This window comes from Lipotes vexillifer, unplaced genomic scaffold (genome assembly GCF_000442215.2).
Source record: "Lipotes vexillifer unplaced genomic scaffold, Lipotes_vexillifer_v1.1 scaffold645, whole genome shotgun sequence".
NCBI classification, from domain to species: domain Eukaryota; kingdom Metazoa; phylum Chordata; class Mammalia; order Artiodactyla; family Lipotidae; genus Lipotes; species Lipotes vexillifer.
Window position 1 is genome coordinate 2911037 of NW_006777439.1, and position 12839 is coordinate 2923875.

The window sequence follows — 12839 nt, forward strand, 5'->3', positions numbered from 1 at the left end:
CTTATAAACCTGTTATTTTTATAAACATCTGCTAACATTACCAGATCCATGGAAGAACAAAACAACCGTTTGGAATAAAATACACTCCCCAAATGCACAATGTTGTTATTAATATTCATGGAACAAAAATACCCATACATAGCTCTACTCAGATTTGTTCTCCCAGACTTTAGCATTGACTGTATTAATCAAGGAAGATGATATAAAAACACTTTAAATCATGTTCTAAAATTATGTGAACAGTGACTTTTAAATTATAACTCCTTTATGTTGCTTTCTAATGCTGATGCTAAATCAATTTGATTAAATCTTTAAGGATCCTGTACCCTGTCACCAAATCAATCTCCCTGGAATCTTATTCCTATTATGTCTCCCTCTAAAACCCTCCCTGGCTCCCACTGCCTCCAGAATAAAGCCCTAACTAATTAGCTGCACACTGAAACTTCACAGATAGCCTCCCACTCCCCTGTAGTTACCCAAAGTTCCTATGTGCCAGTCTAACAGGGGCCCCTTTATGATCTTCTTTCTGCCTAAAGTATCTTTCTCTCTCATCACTACTATAGTCCCACCACCAACCCCATAAAGTTCTTTCCAACTTCAAAGCTCTGCTCAAATACTACTCCTCCCTAAAGTTTTCTGATCACTCTGAGATTGCAGATTTTAGTTTCAACATGGGGGAGAACCAGAAATGTGGATCCACAGAATTGTCATCCCATCATAGTTTTTTTTTTTTTTTTTTTTTGGCCACACAGGGCAGCTTGCTGGATCTTAGTTCCCTGACCGGGGATTGAACCCAGGCCCTGGCAGTGAAAGAGTCAAGTCCTAACCACTGGACCACCAGGGAACTCCCCATCATAGAATTTTAAGTCTTATACTGTTTTACAAAAAAACTAATTCTTTCTTAATTTTTTTAAAAATTGGGGCTTTCCTGGTGGCGCAGTGGTTAAGAATCTGCCTGCCAATGCAGGGGACATGGGTTTGAGCCACACATTAAGAGATAATTTTCCTGACGGTATGGGCAAAATCACCAATTCAGGTATGGGAGTATCACTCTTGAGTTCCTTCCCCTCCAATAGAGCAGAATAATCTAGGAAGGGCTACAATATATAAAATGTATGTCCAGAGATATTACAATGGCTGATTTAGAAAGTAAAAAGTCATTCAGATATTGTGAATTATTTTACGGTACTGAAAACCTACTAACCCAAGGACCTCATCAAGCATAAGAAAACAATATTAAAGACCACTGGTCTGGGACCTCCCTGGTGGCACAGTGGTTAAGAATCTACCTGCCAACGCAGGGTACAAGGGTTCGATCCCTGGCCCGGGAAGATCTCACATGCCGCAGAGCAACTAAGCCCGTGTGCCACAACTACTGCGCCTGTGCTCTAGAGCCCGCGAGCCACAACTACTGAACCCCTGTGCCACAACTACTGAAACCCACGTGCCTAGAGCCCGTGCTCTGCAACAAGAGAAGCCACCGCAATGAGAAGCCCGTGCACCGCAACGAAGACCCAACGCAGCCAAAATAAATAAATAAATAAATGTTCCTTTGAAAAATAAAAAGAACACTGGGCTTTTGTATTTTATTAACTTACAAAGTGAAAATTAAGTCTGGGTCATATTAGAACACCCAGTGATTGTGGTAGGACCTCCCCTCATCATCACAATCTCAAAAATATGTCAGATGGGGCTTCCGTGGTGGCACAGTGGTTAAGAGTCCGCCTGCCGATGCAGGGGACATGGGTTCGTGCCCCGGTCCGGGAATATCCCACATGACGCGGAGCGGCTAGGCCCGTGAGCCATGGCCACTGCGCCTGCGCGTCCGGAGCCCGTGCTCCGCAACGGGAGAGGCCACAACAGTGAACGGCCCACGTACCGCAAAAAAAAAATATATATATATGTCAGATGGTATATTTTAACTTCTATGCTTTATTTCAGGGGGAAAAAAAGTTAGGGGGAGAGCTGTAAAGGCCAGAGAAGAACCACAGAGATTACATAAAGATTTTAGCTGATTTCATTTTTCAAGAAATAAAAAAAATTGTAGACAGAATCTTTCCCCGGATTAAAGACAGAAAACTTACTGCCAAATTCTTGCCTATCAATTATTCTTAGCGGTATCCTAATAATTTCATATAATTAAAGAATAAAATTGGACTCTCTGTGACTTAAAATTGTAATAGTCTAGCACATGGAGATTATCTGTATTCTAACCATCTATGTTATAAATGTACATAGCTTGTAAACATCTTTGTTATAAATGTAAAACAACAACTATAATAATTATTATAATAATAATCCAGCCAGAGAAACCGCAGAGTATAAAACAGTATGGTCTTCCCCTGCTGTTTCTACTGCTAAACTTAACTAACACTTCCAGTTGCCAGGGCTTGGTGCCCTGACTTTAAGGCTGATTCATAAACTAAAAGTAAACAAAACAAAATTAAAATGCCATTATGCCAATAAATCAGTGGCTCGAGCGGAAGAGGAGAAATGAGACTGTCGATGCATTAAGTGTAATAAGCAAGCACGTACATGAAGATGAGCATTGCCTGGAATTCCAAAAGCTACGCTAATGAGCTTCTGGGGAGTGGCAAGGCTGTCCTGCCACCGCATTTAGATCAAGAAATTTTCCAAGTCCGACTTGCTGTGGAACTTTATCAAATCTGAAGATCATATAATGCCCTTTGGCAAACTGGACACAGGGCTGCAATCTCAAATCTCTGCAAGTGAGACATGTAGACCAGCTCAAGCCCCAGAGGGCACACTAAGGAGATTATTTTGGAAAACCATAATGACATTGAACAGGAGGCTAGCTTAACATCTTGTCCAAGTGAGGTCCCAGCCTCCTCCGTGATGGTTGCTTGGACTTCTGAAGGCTAATAAGGGGAACCATCTGTAGTACTTTGCTGGCAGATGTGTCCCCTCTCATAATGTGTACCCCCTCATACTGTGCCAACGTCTCCTAATGGGGAGGTCTGTAGAGGGCTCCAGTATCACTCTGTGAGGGAAGATGGTGCTATTTAGCAACCGCGTTATCTAGAGGCCAAACCAACATTTAACTATTCGTAAATATGCATTTTAGTATGCCTTGTCTCTTCAAATATGAATATCAGAATGAGGTATGAGTGTATTTATTTGTAAATTTGTTTTCCTGTCACATTCAGGGACACCCACGATTAAAAATGATATCCTACATTTATTCCTTTTGTAAAAACTTTATAGACTATTTCAAATGAAAGGAGGATCCAAATTGAGTGAACTGGTTATTTGCTAATAGCACTATTAAAAAGTCATCAGAGAAATCTCCAAAGATGAAAAAAATATATATATTCAGGTATGTTTTCCTTCCTTCCTTCAAATGTGTTCATTTTGCAATATAATTTCTAATTTTATAATATCAAAAAGTAATGAGAAATTAAATTCAAATGATAAATCAAAATATGAGTAAATTTTGAATTATGATGGAATGACATTTCAAAGCATTTATTTGGCAGCATATGGGAAGTTACATAAGGATTGTAGCAGGCATCAAAATATTTTAATGCAACCATTAACAGTTTTAAAGACAGACCTAATCACAAAACTCAGCATTTTAAATAAGTACATACATACTTGCATACTACAAAGCTGTTTTAAAAGAGCATAAATTATTTTATCTTGCTGTAACTCTCAAAATTTTATGGCAGTTAAATTCTATCATTCTTTTCAGTTTCAATTAATCTACTGCCATTGAAAGAGCCTTGTTTATATTAATTTTCTTTTTCAAAAAAACAATAATGCTCCTTTTCAGATACTGATTTGAAACTCATTCAATTATATGAGCTCAGCTTCCATCTCAAGAAAACTATAAAAGAGACACAGAGAAGACCAGATAAAATGAAAATTTTAAGATTGTTAACCAAGGCCTTATTATTCACCAAAAGTTACAAGATGCTTAAAACCAAAGAGAAAATATCTACATTTTAACTTGGCTAACAAGGTTAGGCGAATTTTTAATATGAAATATGCAGCTTTTAGAAAAAGTGTAAAATAAGCTTAAAATAGTAGTTTATGTAAATCTCACAGAGCAGAACCATGACCAGCTATTCTACCATCTATGTCACATAGAGAAGATTTTAAATGCATTTCCCCAAGAGCAGAGTAACATAAATTAGACTGCCAGGTAAGACTGACAATTCTTCCTGCCTGAAACCTCCTCTTAAATTAGATCTACCTTCCAAAAATATTATTATAAGAAATTCCAGTTCAGATTATTCTTATTCTCTATAACTGATACAGATATAGACATACAAATGACATCTAAAAAGGAAAGTTCTTCACAAGGTTCAGCTTGTTTTCATAATAAATTCACACCGAATATTAGTACTAGTAATTGATTTTAGCAATAAGTAATAGAGTTATAAACAGCTCCCGCTATTTAATGAAAGAAATGTCTCAGCTTCAGGTTTTATTTATTAGCATCTGAAGTCCCTCCATAACCCTAGTAAGATCAGTTATGGCTTAATTAAATGAGAAAGATGGCCTGCCAAAGATTCTTTGTTCTTAAAATAAATACTGTATGTCTTCAGTTTTCCTGTAAATCATCAGAACCTATTTCAACTGGAGGACAGACTGGGCTCAAGCCTAAACATACTTCATACGTCCCAAATAAAGTGTCCTTTGCCTGGAATTTTAATATTTTTTTTTATAGTGTACCAGCTACAAATATCATCTTAAGAGGTTTCTGCTTTATTAACCATTTGAGAGTCATTCATCTTAAGAGTTGTACCAGTGAGAAGGTAGCAGAGCCTGTTCACAGTAGAAATATTTGCTACTTAAAAATGAACACAAATTTAGACTTACAACGTGTCTGTCCTCAGTGCTGTGTTTGTGGTGAAGTTCCATAGTTATTACATGTCCTAAGTATATATTCAAATATATCTATAAATGAAAAACAAAAGGCTAAACGTTCACTGGCAAAAGATTGAGCTGCTCCATCAACATGTCAGGAGTACTTCAAATAAATGATCTCTTCTAAAATCCTTTGGAAGAACGATTGCATATGTCTGGCTTTTCCTCTCTCCGCCCCTGCTTACCACTTTCCTCTACTTTCATCTGTAATCACGTCTGCCCCTCTCTGGCCACACTGCAATGATCCCCCATTATACTGACCGGAAAAAATGGGGAAGAACGATGGTTAAGGGGAGGCAACAAGATGACTGCCGCTTTCTCCGATTTGAGAGTGACAACGCCGCTCCCCTCTTCGGCCACTAGCTGGCGCCAGAGCTCTAAAGATGCAGTGATACATTGTGTCACAGCTTGCTAATTAACAAAGATGTTTTTAAACTGACCATAGTTTTCCTAGGAAAACAGGAAATTAACTGTGAACATACAGTAAAGCAGTAGCATAGGAGGTGCCATTCCGATTAAAATTACCCAATTTTATGCCTCCAAGCTTTTGTCGTCAAAAAAGAAAGAAATGAATCATTAATTCGTCGGGGTTTTTTTTTCTTATTCAAATAATAAACCGAGGGGAAGTCTTTTTTCCTCCACAAAGTATTCACTATACATATAAAATTAAAATTTTCCAGTTATATAATGCTCTGTTAACCTAAATAAAGTGCCTTTTTTATTATGCCTTTAGTCTAAGACAGAAATGTCCCATACAACAAGGTCACACACAGAGAGCGACTTTACTGGTTTAGCTCCTAATTAACTCCTACATCTTCCTCTCTTGTAACTAGCTTCAGCTTTACACTTCCTGGCTCCAAGAGACCAGATTTCGGTTCTTTCATCCTGCCCTTCCAGACACTTCCATGGCTGCAGGTCCATGGGGAGGAACGGGTCAGCCATCTAAATGCACACAACTGCTCATTTTAGGGAAAGCCAGCCCCTGGACAAAAGAGCAGGAAACAGTACATGGTTCACGACAGAAATTATCGTTATGCAAGTAAGATATGCTGAGATGTGGGTCTGGATGGGACAAAGTCGTACGTGGAAAATTCAAAGTATATGCTGACGTGGAAAATATTTTTCATTTGGGAAAGTTTCATATATATATGTAGTACATTTTTACAATTAGAAAAATGACAGACACCGTTTATTTTGGCAAGAGAAGGTGAATACAGACAAAACTACAGTGAAATGTCATAATTTCAAAAAGAAATAATTTGACTTGCCAACGTTTTAAATAGCAGGTGATACTCATTCAAGTCACTGGCCTATTACCCAACCCTACCCCTCATTTCCTCCTGCCACAGTAGAGGTGGGAGGCTTGGGAGAAAACTGGGAGGGAGGGGCTCGTCTCCCTGAGCTATCCTCTGGCTTTCATGGGCAGGAAAATATCAAGCTTTCCTTCCTTCACCCTGATTTCTCAAAGAAAAAAATGCTAAGCTTTATATCTTGGGCGAGCTTGCTTTACCAACTACACTGTGAATGAGATAAACGTGTTTTCTGTACTTACCAGCCGGTCCCTCCCTGAGTCAAACGTATACATGTGGCACCTCACAGGGCTACGGGGCTAAATCCCTTCCTGAGCTGAGTTTTCCCTTAGGATAGCAATGAATCATTGATCTTTAGTCTCCAAATAAGGTCCCAGAAATGAACCAGGACAGACTGTGGTTTATAATATCAACGGATATTTGTGTTGATGACTTTTAGGTTTTCTAACTGAAATCTTCATGAACGCTTATCTAAGGACACCTAGCTGACTTTGATGCAGGAGGGAACACTCAGAAGGTGAAAATAAAGTTTGAGGGACATGTCAAAAATTCTGTATAGCAAGCACAGTGGAGGAACTCAGTGTATCTACAGTGTAATGGAGGGTCGGATTTAATCCTTTGTTATCAGTCATCATTTTGCTGGGGCTTTCCAGGAGACATAATGACAAGGGAACTTTATTAACCACCATTTGAAATGCCCTGATCTTCAGGCTAACTGCGGTTATCTTTTGTTACTTATTGGCCTTGACCTATAGATGTAGGTCAGTGTAGCACAGGTTGCTACTGAAACCAGCAGGTCCTCTCCAAAGCCTAGTGCAGGCCTGAGTTCTATGCACAATTTAATTCATATTCCACTCAACATGCCCGTTTTATTTCCAGTGGAAATTGCTCATTTAATTGCACTTTCAGTTTTATGGGGTATGCCTCAGGCTGCGTTCTTTATGTTAGGCATTTCAGTATTTATAGGCAGAGCTATACCCAAAACTTCAAACATAAAGTAAAACCAGCAAAATATGCTCTCCTCTGGTTCCATAAATACTTTTTACCAGTTTCATTATTTTTTCCAATGAAATTAAGTGAGTGTGTTAAACCTGTAACGTAGACTATTGCTTTGTATTTCCAGGGCTGCTTTTGTCCTTCATATTCATATCTGATACGGCTCTGCTTTCCTGCTAAAGAATGAGACTGCAAAAGAGCAAGCATGGTCCATTCTGTGTATGGGCTAGTTCTCCAGCAACCAAAACAAAAAGACTTCCTCTGTCAATAGTCTATAGAATTTTTATCCCTGCAACTAACCTGATTTTTTTTTTTAATGAAGTAGGCCTGCTTCTAGGCGACAGCTACACATAGCAAATAAACACTGGATTACAGATCTAATGCATGTGTTACAGAATAGGGCTGGTTTAAAGAATAAATATCTTATGTCAGCCTTCTGCCACAGCCGGTTCCTGTGTTTGGGGGCAGGGAAAGTCAGACATATGATTTTACCTACAGCAGATCAAAATGCATTCCTAAACTACTCAATGCTAATGCGGTTCTACTGTGTTTTACTGCACTTATGATTGTTTTTATCTACTACTATTATCTCACTATATGAAATATATGAAAGCATGTTTCCAGGGAATTCCAGAGTTTTAGACAAACACTTCTTGATAAAGGCCATCAATGGCTTTTTAGAACAGTTTCAATGGAGTGGAGCAAACAGAAGCCTCATTATGGGGGATTCAGAAAAGGTGAACAGGGAGAGAATAAAGACAACAGTTATAAACAACCCATTTGTCCATGTATTTGGAAGGTGTAGTAGGGTCAAGTGAAGATGATTACCAAATTGAGGGAGGTAAGAACATTTTTTTTTTTTTGGCCATGTCACATGGCATGTGGGATCTTAGTTCCCCGACCAGGGATCATACCCACACCCTCTGCATTGGAAACGAGGAGTCTAACCACTGGACCACCAGAGAAGTCCCAGAACATATTTAGAGCCACTGGGAAAGATGACAGAACTCCAGGAGTAAGGTTTGAATACAGGAACAAGGCAGAATTGAGCAAGAATAGAGCTCTGTTTTACAAAAATTGGGAACATTTTCTAAACAGAAGGAGCTAGGGATGACAATGTAAACTGTAGGAGTAGGAATTCTTAGAGATTTGTCTCCAATGTACTAGATCTTAATGATTCATGGATGACTATAAATGAGATGGGAGGAGGAGGTGTTTCTCCCAGAAAACCCTGGGGAGAAAATGACCCCTGAAAATCCTGCAGAGAATAAGGGGGACACTCAGCGACAACCTCTCTTATGGGACTTGGTTTAAACCTACTGATCACAGCATTGATGTGATCATTCCTGTACTGGTTGGGATTCAGTACAGTTGAAAGTGACTGAAAACCCAAAATAATAGTGGCTTAAACAAAACAGAAATTGCAGTAGTCGTTAGGACAGTTCTCATAGTCTGGTTCTCCGCCCTTTGGGGCACATCGCAGGACTGTGCTTCCATACCCTCTGAGACTGGGCATGGTAATGTGACTTGGATTAGCCAAAACAATGAAATGTGTGTCATTTTCAGGTGAAAGTTTTAAGAGTATACAATTCACCACACTCTCTTTGCCTGTGTCAGCCATGGTGGAAGTGTTGGTTGAGGTGGAACACTTCAGCCTGGGCCTCTGAGTACCCACAATGAGCAGGGTCTCCCTGCTGACCATCATTGGACGAGGTGATGTGATCAAGAAATAAACTTGTGTGGTGTTAAGCCACAGATTAAATTTCTTTCTCACATAGAAGTCTGGGTGGGAGGGCCAGAACTGACACAGTGATCCACAGTTTTAGGGACCCAAGCTCTTCTGTCTTGCTATTCAGGTAGGTGTGGCCCTGTGCTCAGGTTCTAGGATTCCAAGCAACAGGAAGCAGAAGCTCCCAGACGCAGACTCCCTTCCACTTAGATCACCCTGGCCAGAACTTGGTCACACAGCTACCCCTAGAGCTGCAAGAGAAGAGGAATGGACGAAGGCTGGATGAGGTTCAGCCCCAAAATGGACTGTTTCACTACAAAAGGGGAGACAGGTACTGCTGCTGTGCTTCCAACTCGCAAAAACTCCTTTTGCAAATGGAGGCTGGTGATGGGACTGCTCTGCCCCAACCACCGCCATTTTCATACAAATGTAGAAATCACTAGACTACAGATCAATGTGGATGATGAGAAACTGAAGCCACCTGAATTTAGTTTGCTGTTAGGGAGGGGCTCTTTTTCTTCCCCCTGTGTTCGTAAGAGGATTTGAGATAACAGTCCTCATTATAACCTTCAACAAGATTTGAAATGAGAGTTTGTATTAATTCCATGTACTTGCTCATCTGGCTACTTTTTAAAGAAAAAAAAAAAACCACACAAATCAAATTTATATTATCTGCTATGATATCTTACTAACAGTCCCAGAAATACAAAATATAGGGATAGTGAGTTTGGCTATACATTCATTGTTTCTTGCAAAGACCAGAACTAAAGAAAAATCAATCAAGGTGATTAGTTCTAACTTGGGGAGGTTGTTTTCCCACTGTGTCTGAGCTGAAGCTGGCCTCAGGAGTTAGTGCTGCCATCTTTAAAGGTGCACACCACAACTGATCCAGCTCCCAAGATGCTCGCTAAACAGACATGGTGAAAGTGGTCACGGCAAAACTATATCACACTGAAGAAAGAGTCTTGTTCTTTTCACAATGTACTCAGTTCAAAGCAAAATAACAAGTTTTTTCATTGTTTTAGTCTCACATCTAAGTTCATTTTTGGTCACTGCTCCTTGTGTAGAAAAAAATTTTTTTTTTAATTTTCAAAAAGGTTTCTTAAGCATTTTTGGTGAGCACTACACCTAGGCCAGGAAGAAGCCTGACCCACAAAGTACTTATGGTCCAAGATGTAGAGAGAAGAAAGGCAGACCAGTGGGTGTACCACAATTTTTGTTCCAAAAGAAACATCAAAATGCAAATCAAAAGGGGACCTGAGGCAGACAGTGATGCAGTGTCACGCCCTCCTTTCATTCTCCTTTCTTTGACCTCTGCTTCTTTTCCTGCTTCCTTTCTTTATTTACATAGTGAGAAAGCTATTGTCCATTGCTGGGTTTCAAGCATGCCTGGGCATGTTTGTCAAACTAACCTTGCAGAAGCCTGATGAGCCTCTGGCCGCGGACTCAGACTGGATCTGCTACTTAAACTCAAACACATCCGGAAGAGTCTGGCAAATTAGTAGTGGGAGGAGAAGGGGTATGTGTGACATTCAGAAAAATCTCCCAACAAAAGAACTCATTCTCAGTGAAGAGAGAAAGCCTTATTTGCATGACACAAGGACTGATTTATTTTCCCCTCTCAAAATATTTTTTTTAATTGAGGTATAATTGACATACAACATTATATTAGTTTCAGGTATATAACATAATGATTTGATTTATGTATATGTTGGAGATGATCACCACAATGTCTAGTTAACATCCATCACTGTACATAGTTTCAGAATTCTTTTTTGTAATGAGAACTTTTAAGATCTACTCTTAGCAACTTTCAAATATGCAGTTCAGTATTATTAACTATAGTCACCATGCTGTACATTACAACCCCATGACATTTACTTTATAACTAGAAGTTTGTACCATTTGACACCCTTCACTTATTTTGCTCAGTCCACCCCACCCTCACCACTGGCAACTATCAATTATGCTAATCTTTTCTGTATGGGTCAAATGTTAGTATATGTGCTGCCGAAGCAAGCACTCAAAATAATCCTTATGCTTGTTTTTCAGTCCTGGGATAGTGGGACACAAGGTCAGAATCTATGTACCTAATGGAATCATCACTGTTAGAGGCTTAAGCAGGTTTTGGCACCAGGACAAAAAACAAGCCTGAAACAACCACGGCTTCTCCAGCTTAGATGCCCTGCCTCAAACCTGGCTGAGGGACAGGCTGGGGCAGGTAACTGCAGTTCAAAACCAGACAGCCACTCATGGAGGCCCTCACTAGAATGATATTCATGCTATTAACTGAGGGACCCAAAAGTACCCAACTCCTGCATCAGTCCAGCCACTTCTCCTCCCCACAGGTCCTGGGAAAGGTATTTAGAAGCAATGAGAAATGAGAAATCAAAGGCCCATGTGCCCAAAATTCCCATGCAGAGCTCTCTAGTTAACAGGCCAAGAACATGGTTTAGGCTTAAACTCAAAATGAGTTCTCTCCCTCCCCTTACGCCCAACTTGCGTCTTGGCATCTTTCATCCCTTAAGCCAGCTAGTCTCATGGGATAAGAGGCCAAAGTAAAAATAGTCCAAATAATGACCTGACATTTGACCTAACAAAGCCTGAGAAAGGAGCAACAAGAGGAGTGGGGGTGGAGACATAGGGAAAGTGATCTAATGCTTAAATCACCAACACTTGATGATAATGTGATTGACCTTTATTAGTTCTCAAACGGCAATTTTAGGGAGCCACTTCAGCAAGCAAGAGAGGGAGAACAAATTAGGGAGCCAAAAGTAGTGTGGAATAAATCAATATGGTATTTCAATACCATAATCCAAAAGGAACAAAAATGTTAACAAGAATTTAAATATTAACACTGCTCCCTGGCACATAATACCTAGGAAGAGTGGCATTTTTTGGAACACATCCATTTCTGTAATTACTTAACTGACTAATCCAATAAAGCCTAAATTTACTAAACTCCAAGCTCACAACCAAGGGTTTTTCTTTCTTTTGATGTATATTAAAACATCTTAAAGTACTTTAAACTGTCGTTGTAGATTTATTAGAAAGCTAATGGTATGTAATGCAACTGCTATAGTTTTAGTAAATAATAAAATCAATGCAGTCACTTAAAACAAATACCCATGTAAATAGTAGAACAATTCATAGTTCTTCCAATTATAATTTTCACTATGTGTGTTGCTCAGAAAAAAGGAAAATTTCCAACTGAGGCATGGTTTTCAAACTTCTTTGTGGCCGTGAGACCTTTCTCAAAAGCTCTATTTTACACAGACATTTCCTATAATTTACTCTTTTACAACAAGTAAAAGCAGATCTGCTACAGGAGTGTGCTAGTAAATATTTAACAAGGAGCATTCCAGGAGAAACTGATTTGGAGGCTTGCTGCTTTCTATGGGGTAAATGCTTCCCACCATGGCCATCACTGAAGGAAGACTTGGGAAGAAACGCTCCCTATCTGCTCCAGTGAGCAGCCCGCCTTGGAAACCTCTGCACCACCCCCAGCACTCATTCTCCTCCACATCAATACCCCAGGGGGCCCAGTTTGAAAACTAAAAGTAAGACAACTTTGTAACAGGGAAACTTTTTGATGATTATCTCCAAGATTGCTAAATTGCTGCTTATCAATACTTAGAAATCTTATTTTCCTAGTCTTATGATTCAGTGATGGAGCTTTGAAAAAACACAGTGGGAATTTAGTAACCACCAAGAGACAACACCCCCTCTCCATTTAAATAACCTTTTGACCTTCATCCTATGACATTTTGTCTCAGATTTGGCATTATATGGAATTCTAAAGAGGGCACACAAGTTAATTCTTAAAAATTTGCTCTTAAAATTATAAAAATCAGAGCACACAGACATCTAAGACCCACTTTCCCTCCCTCTCCTTTTCCTTATCTCTTTCC

The 12839-nt window shown here is 39.5% G+C and overlaps 1 non-coding gene across 1 annotated transcript; it reads right to left on the reverse strand.

Annotated features, from left to right (window-relative positions):
- Positions 1-772: 772 nt before the first annotated feature.
- On the reverse strand, positions 773-844 carry TRNAE-UUC (transfer RNA glutamic acid (anticodon UUC)). Its single transcript has one exon. It is a non-coding gene; the product is annotated as a tRNA-Glu (tRNA).
- Between the last annotated feature and the right edge of the window lie 11995 nt (positions 845-12839).